Genomic DNA, 7,439 nt, shown 5'->3' on the forward strand with positions numbered 1-7,439 from the left:
AGAAGATATTGAAGAAGCACAAGAGGAAGTAAATGATTATCAGGAACGACAGTTACCCAGTGATGAAGAAGAAGAAGATGGTGATGATTTTGGTCATGCTAATGATAATGGTGATAATGATGATGATGATGCTGATGACGATCATGATCATGATGATGAAGATGGTGATGATCATGGTGATGATGGTCATGATGATGATAGTGATCAAGATGATGATGATGGTGATGAAGATGGTGGTGGTGACGACAATCATCAAAGTGACAAGTACAATTATGGTGATGATGATGATGATGACATGGATGAAGATCATGATGATCAATGAAATGTCTAGGTAGGATCAATGTCAACTATGATGGGGTCTTGTATGACCAAATTTTTCTTTCCAAACCATATGTGCACATATAAACATTAAGTAGAACATGTCAAATATTTTTTAAGATGTAAACATTAGTTACACTAAATTTTTAACTTAAGACAAATGATTTACATATACAATCTACTTTATTATTAATATTTTTTTTGATAAGTCTATTATTTTAATTTCGCTATTGATTTTTAAGACTTACTAATTTTTTTCACAAGGTGATATGGATGCACCATCTCAGACACCTTCAATAGAGGTAAACATTAATTATTGTAAATTTTAATGTTAATATAGAAAAAAATTTCATATTATTATGTTCTTTTCTTTATGGCTTTGGAGTTATTTTGATGAAATTATACTGCTATTTGATGTCACAAATGATAGGAAAAAGATAGAATGATCACTGATCAAATGTGATTTGAAATACGGGTGTCATATCTACATGACATTGCCCTTAGTACTAACCCTATAGTCATCACCTAGAAAATCAAGCAAAGATACACTGATGAACTTGTTAACATTATCATCAAGGGTGACAGAAGTGAGGAGAAAGAGGCACTGCGAATAGAATTGGATCGTAGAATCCAATCTTTGAAGGTAAGCAATAATTCAACTAAAGCAGTGATAGAAGTTCAATAGATATTAATATTTTATAGTATCTTATGGATCATGATCTCTAATTTTATGCGTTCTTGTATAGACATATGTGCTAGTTGTGACATCACATGGTGAGGGTTGTTGTGTACAACCTTCGTGTAAGTAACACTTTGTTTGTTTTGATCAACATTATAACACTTACCTTTTTTTATTTTTTATGCATGTTTCTTTCTAGTATCCCATTTGATAATTATCCATTGCAAATGTCTTTGCTAACAATATTCTATTCTTCAGCTCATGATGAAGTGCAGACTCCTCCTTCAGTTGGTGGTCTAGTATTGCTTGGTGCATTTTTGGGAACAAGGACCATGCAAACATCCTCATTAATGCCCACTAGAACTGGTAAAACCTTGTTTTGCTATATTTTTTAATGTGCTATTTGTAATGTATTTCTACAAGTTGACAAAAAATGAAGTAGCATATCAGTGCTTAAATGATGTCTACAAAAGCTTGCATACACACAAACACATGTATACACACACCATGCACACACACACACACACACACACACACACACACACACACACACACACACACACACACACACCCACACATAGAGAGACATGGAGATAGGCAAGGAGGTAGACCAATAGAGAGCAGTACTAGAATTGTCATTTAATTGTCATTATGTTTCAGTTGATAGACCGACAAAGAGTAGTACTACTGAAGTTGATCCATTTCTTGGACTAGTTCATGTGATTAGTACTGGTTCGCATGAAGGGACATTGTTTTTGAATAAGAAAACTATGTTTCTGTTAAAAGAATGAAAGCTTCCAGGTGCTTTAAAATTGTTATTATTTAAAGTGTAAATTTAGTTCACTTTTACATTACTCATTTTGGACTAATAAATCCTTTATGTTTTTGTAGGTAATAATGCTTTCTTTGAACATCTTTTTCATATGACATTGAGACTATTTGGACTCACCATACATAAAAGGTACATAGTTTCTTATCATTGCTACATAATTTTCTTTTCTTCCATTTATTATAATATATTAAAGTTATTGATCTAACAATCTATTTGTTTTTAAAAAGGTGGAATGTACAAGCTGTGGAATTAAAAAATCAGCTGATTGCATCTTTTGAGGAGAAATTTGGGAAAAACATTTTTGACACTGGCCTACTTTTGAAAAGAACAGCAAAGCATATAAAGACTGTGAGGGATCAATATAGAAAGGCTCTTAAGGATAACCCAAAGTACTACCATCCTCCTATAATTCCACCAATGGAGTGGAATGAAATAATAGAAGATGCAAAGGAGAAAAGGCTATGTGAAGATAGAGATAATGAAGTAGCATAGGGAAAAAAGAGGTATGTCATTATAGTATTGAGTACATTTTAATCATGCACTAATTATTGATATTTGTAAATATATAATCTAAGATGTTTGAAATTGTTCATAGATTGTAGGACACATCCGTGGCTACAAAAGAAAGAGTAGAAAAGGTTGGCCAACACAAACTTGGCTCTAGTGGCTATATGAATCTCTAGTCTTGACTTGTAAGTAGAGTAATGAAATTTCATTTTTAAAAAAATATAATGTTGCAAACAGTTTTGTTTAATGAAACCATACATGGAAAACTGACATTATCAAGTAAAAAATATAGGGCACTGAATTCAATGTGGAGGTCACAGATGAAGGTAGAAAAATTACCTTGAAGGAAAGCTATAAAGTTATGGCTGCACACCTACACAAAGAATCTGTAAGCCTTGCCCAAGAATCCAGTGCATCAAATGATATCTCACAGGTAAATTAGTCAGATAAAAAGTAAATGAAATTGAATAGTTGAGAAGATTCTTTTTTGGTATTAGTTTTAAACGTAAATTGACTACATAACAATGTGCATAACATTTTACTATAGCCTTCATATCCTACCACAGAACCTGCTCGTGATGAAGGCCATGATGTGCATTATAGTGGTGGAGGTATTAATTTTCTATTGGAAATTAATTATGCAATTATGAATACAATTTAACATCTTCAATTGCAATTTGATGTGTATCCTTTTTTTGAATATTTCAGAGCATGTTAAACATCATGCTGAAGGAGTGGACCATGTTCCAAATGTTCAACATGTTGAGACGGTGGTAGATCAAAATGTTAATGTACATGATGTGGCATTCTCAGGTAAGAAAAATGCATGTTATGTTGTATTCGTACTTAATTACAGACTTGTAACAGTTAGAAAAAGAAAAAGAGTATGCCAATTTATCCCATTCACTTGTTCTTGCAATAGAGCCCCCTTTAGTGTAGCAACCTCCTACTCCTCCAAAGAGAAGGAGCTATCATAATTTGACATTACACATGCCAAAAGAGGAGGAGAATGATGCAGATATGGATTCTCCTATGAGTTCTTTTCTTAAGAGAGCTCAGAAAAACAAAAAAAAGAAATGATGTTTTAAAAATCTTCTTTGATAAACCTTGTTGGATAATGAAAGAACTTTGTTTTAGGTAATTATGTATGAATGATGCGTATTAATACAAATTTTTATTTTATGTTAATGAATATTGTTATGTGTTAATGAAGTCTTGATTAGTATTGTGTATTAATGAATTTTATATCGTATTAATGAATGTTATGTGATTGTATTGATTGAATGTTATAGTTCATAAATGGATGAATGAATGAATGAAGTATGTAATTAGATGATAATGAGTACTTTAGATTGATGTTAGGGGAGGGGGGTGAGGCCAAATGAGCTTCCACCTTCATGTGGTTGGCCTTGTTAAGTAGAGAATATTATAGTATTCTTGAAACCAAGTGAAGCTCAAACTAAGGACCCTTTTTCATTATGTTCAAGAGGGTCAGACAAGCTAAGGACCCTTTTCATTTTAGTCTAAAAAGTAAGTGTATTCTATTACAACAAGATATATCTTTATTTTCCTATCATATTGATGTCCTCACCAGAATCCAAGGAACTTTAGGAAGTTTATACGTTAACAAATTTCATGTCTCTGGCCCATCAAGAATCCAAGGAACTTTAGGAAGTTTATAGGTTAACAAATTCCACATCTCTGGACCATCAAGAATCCAAGGAACTTTAGGAAGGCTAGAGGCTAATTGACTCCTCTCCTCTATCCATTCTCTATAATAGCCATTACCAAAATGACAAAATATAAAGAACAGATCCCAAATTTATAACCTTGACACTCAATAATGACCCACATGACTCTGTTACATGGGAAGCAACCAATGTCAACAAACCAAGACAAAAAAATAGTAGACCCCCTTTTATTTGTACAATATATATTTACAAAAGATGAAATTTTTCAAAATAAATTCCAGAGTACACTCCAAAGAAAAGCTAGCAGGTTTTACTTGCTAAAGCATATTAAACCCAAATTGTCTCTTGAGTTGCAAAATGTTTAAATGAGTAACAATCAACTAAGGCCTTTGACATTTCAACAAATAGAATTTATCTTCATTTATGGGGTAGAAGAGGAGAGGATTTGGCATCCATATATATTGTTTCAAAGTAACTCGCTATTTTTCCCTCTAACTATTTGACTAGATTCTAGGTTATGATGTTAGATTTGGAAGGTTTCCTCTTTTATCTCTATGAGTTTATTATTCTTCTAATTGTCTTCATTATCATCACAATTCATGTAGCTTGTTTTATTCTTGGATTCCTCTTAAAAGTATGTTTTTATAAGGTAAGTGTTTTCCTTTTAGACTCCCCATTAATATAATATGATTTTGTTCAGGCTGCTCAACAAAAGCTACAGTTAAGTATGTGCTTACCTTGCCTGCATTTTATCCTGTTCTTGACAAAAAATTGAGACTTTATAATGTATAAGAATTCTAGGGTTAGGCCATTACATTTTTACTTTGAAATAGGACAATTTTTTCTTTGATGGTCATTCTTTTTACAAAGAAAAAAGGTGTTTCCCAATTGAATTAATTTACGCTGAATAACCCTATGTCCAATTGGAAGAATAAAACTTCTACTAGGTTTGCAAAAAATAGAACCCTAGCATCTAGGTAAGCTAGGGTTAAATTCAATTTCATGTGCAAATCTTCACCAAACAATTTTAAAGAAAATGAGGTTAATGACCAATGCTAGAACACTTAATACCTGAAGCCATTTGAGCATCATACTTATGATGATTGACATCACAAGGAGTCAGCTCAAGCTTTCAATACAATGCCCTAAAAATAGATGTTTCCATATTCCAAAAATCCCTATTTAACACCTTTTCTTATAATTTTAGAAATCTTAAGGATCACAATGCTTCAATACCAACTCTTGATCTCTGTACTCAAAGACTCCCCTGATCCTTACAATTCTTCAATACCTTCAAATAACATAACTAAGGAGTTCCAACTCCTACCAAACATTAGTTTTGTCTCAAACTTAAAACTGCCTTCAATAGGCCTGTCCTATTAGCCCTGTCCTGCAAGTAATCTGCACTTTACTTCCAAACTTCTCAAACAACCTCGTAACCTCTTCACTTTTTCAAATAACCTTTATTGAGTTCTTCAAATCCTATGAATCTCAGTCCTTCATCCTATGACTAATGAACCTTTCTATGACTGGTCCTACATGCAACTAGGCCTAATTAGCCCTCCATTTAGAAAGAAACTCCTTTTTTCTCTTACTTCCAACATTCCAAACCTTGACATAGTCTTAAGGAATCTATTAAATAGAAGGATTCCCAAATTTTTTTGAACTTCCACTCACATCTAAGCATTCTTTCATCAAACCCCTGTTTTAAGGGTTTCTAGCCTGGGGCTCTCTAGAAATCCACTCCAACCCTCAAATCACTATATTCACCATGTGGTGCTTTCTAAGTGCACCCTCACTATTTTTTCATCAGTCACCCACTATTCCTTTCTCTATTCACTGTCACCTACATCTAAATCATAGTAAAAACATCATATTTACAGGCTTAAGTAAAGTTACATTTTAATCACAAAAGTGGGAGAGGCATATTTCCTTAAATTTCTTCAAAAAAGTGATAGGCTGTCACGTTTCCTATGATAGCAGAGAACTTCAAATAGATATGTTAGAAGAAACTTGCAATATTGCACTTTTAGTGCCTTTTACATCCTCTAGTGCCTTTTTGGGGAATTACCAAATTTTACGTGTAAGTTGATATTAAATGTGTTGTTTCTTTTCAATTAGGTTGGCATGTGCTCAAACTAGTGATGGTTGTGGCAGCATTTAAATCAACTTCTAAAAAATCCTTGACTAGTTCATGAGACAGGAGTGTAGCCGCAACAGACAAAGGAAAATCAGATTTCTCTCAAAATGGAGTGCACAAGAGATCAAGGAAACTAGGCCATGTGACATTTTATGGAAGCCAGTCTATGGGTAAACTTTTTGTAATTTCTCTTAATACAAAATTTTATCTAGTGTTTTCAGAATAGTTCTATTAGGTTATTATTATATAACTTTACACACACACACAGACACACACACACACACACAGACACAGACACACACCAACACACACACACACACACACACACACACACACACACACACACACACACACACACACACACACACACACACACACACACACACACACACACACACACACACACACACACACACACACACACACACACACACACACACACACACATATCAATTATGTCTTTTTGTTCAACATTCTCTTAATTATGAAATTAAGACTTGACCACCATTGGTACTTCGTCCCAGAAAAATAGGTGTTGAAGCTCTGCTTCTTTTCCTCCAAATGATTAGAGCTTTTAATATGGATAATATAGTAATCAAAGGTGATTGAATGGTATTTACCTTGCATTAAAAAAATTGGCAATATTCGAATAGGAAAATCAGGAGCATCATGAAGGAGGCTTGGTCATATTGGATATCATTTTGAAGTTTACCATACAACATTGTTTTTGTTTATGACATATATCTGATCCCTTTTAGGACATTTTTAGACTATCTAGCTGCACAAAATACATGAACACTTACTTCCAGCCATATCTTGTTTATGTTGCACAACTCTCAGTTGCTATTATTGCCAAACCCTTATTTGGCAGGTAATAGTCACTCAGTTTCTATATCCAAGTGGACTAATGATTTATATGAGGTAATAGTCAAACATGAATGAGGACCCTCAAAAATTATATAATCTTAAAAAAAACCTGGTCAGGTGCTCGCTTGAACTGTGCAATTGGAAGGAGTTCTTCTCTTAGCTTAATCTCATCATCATAACCAAAATTTTGCATAACTATCCAAGTATCACTTGAGTCTAATTTTTCACAATTAAAAAAGTTTGAAATTTTTTAGTGAAAAATCATTTGAGTCTTTGTGTCTTGCAAATTAGGGTTTTGTTCCTTGTATTTTTCAAACCCTTAGATTGCCCTAGTTCATAGCCTGGTCTCTATCTTTGAAATCCTATTAATTTCTCAAGGTTTGTCTTCAAAGAATTTCTTAGAAA

The sequence above is a fragment of the Cupressus sempervirens genome, chromosome 6 (genome assembly GCF_028749045.1).
Source record: "Cupressus sempervirens isolate cs-2001-9-10 chromosome 6, ASM2874904v1, whole genome shotgun sequence".
NCBI classification, from domain to species: domain Eukaryota; kingdom Viridiplantae; phylum Streptophyta; class Pinopsida; order Cupressales; family Cupressaceae; genus Cupressus; species Cupressus sempervirens.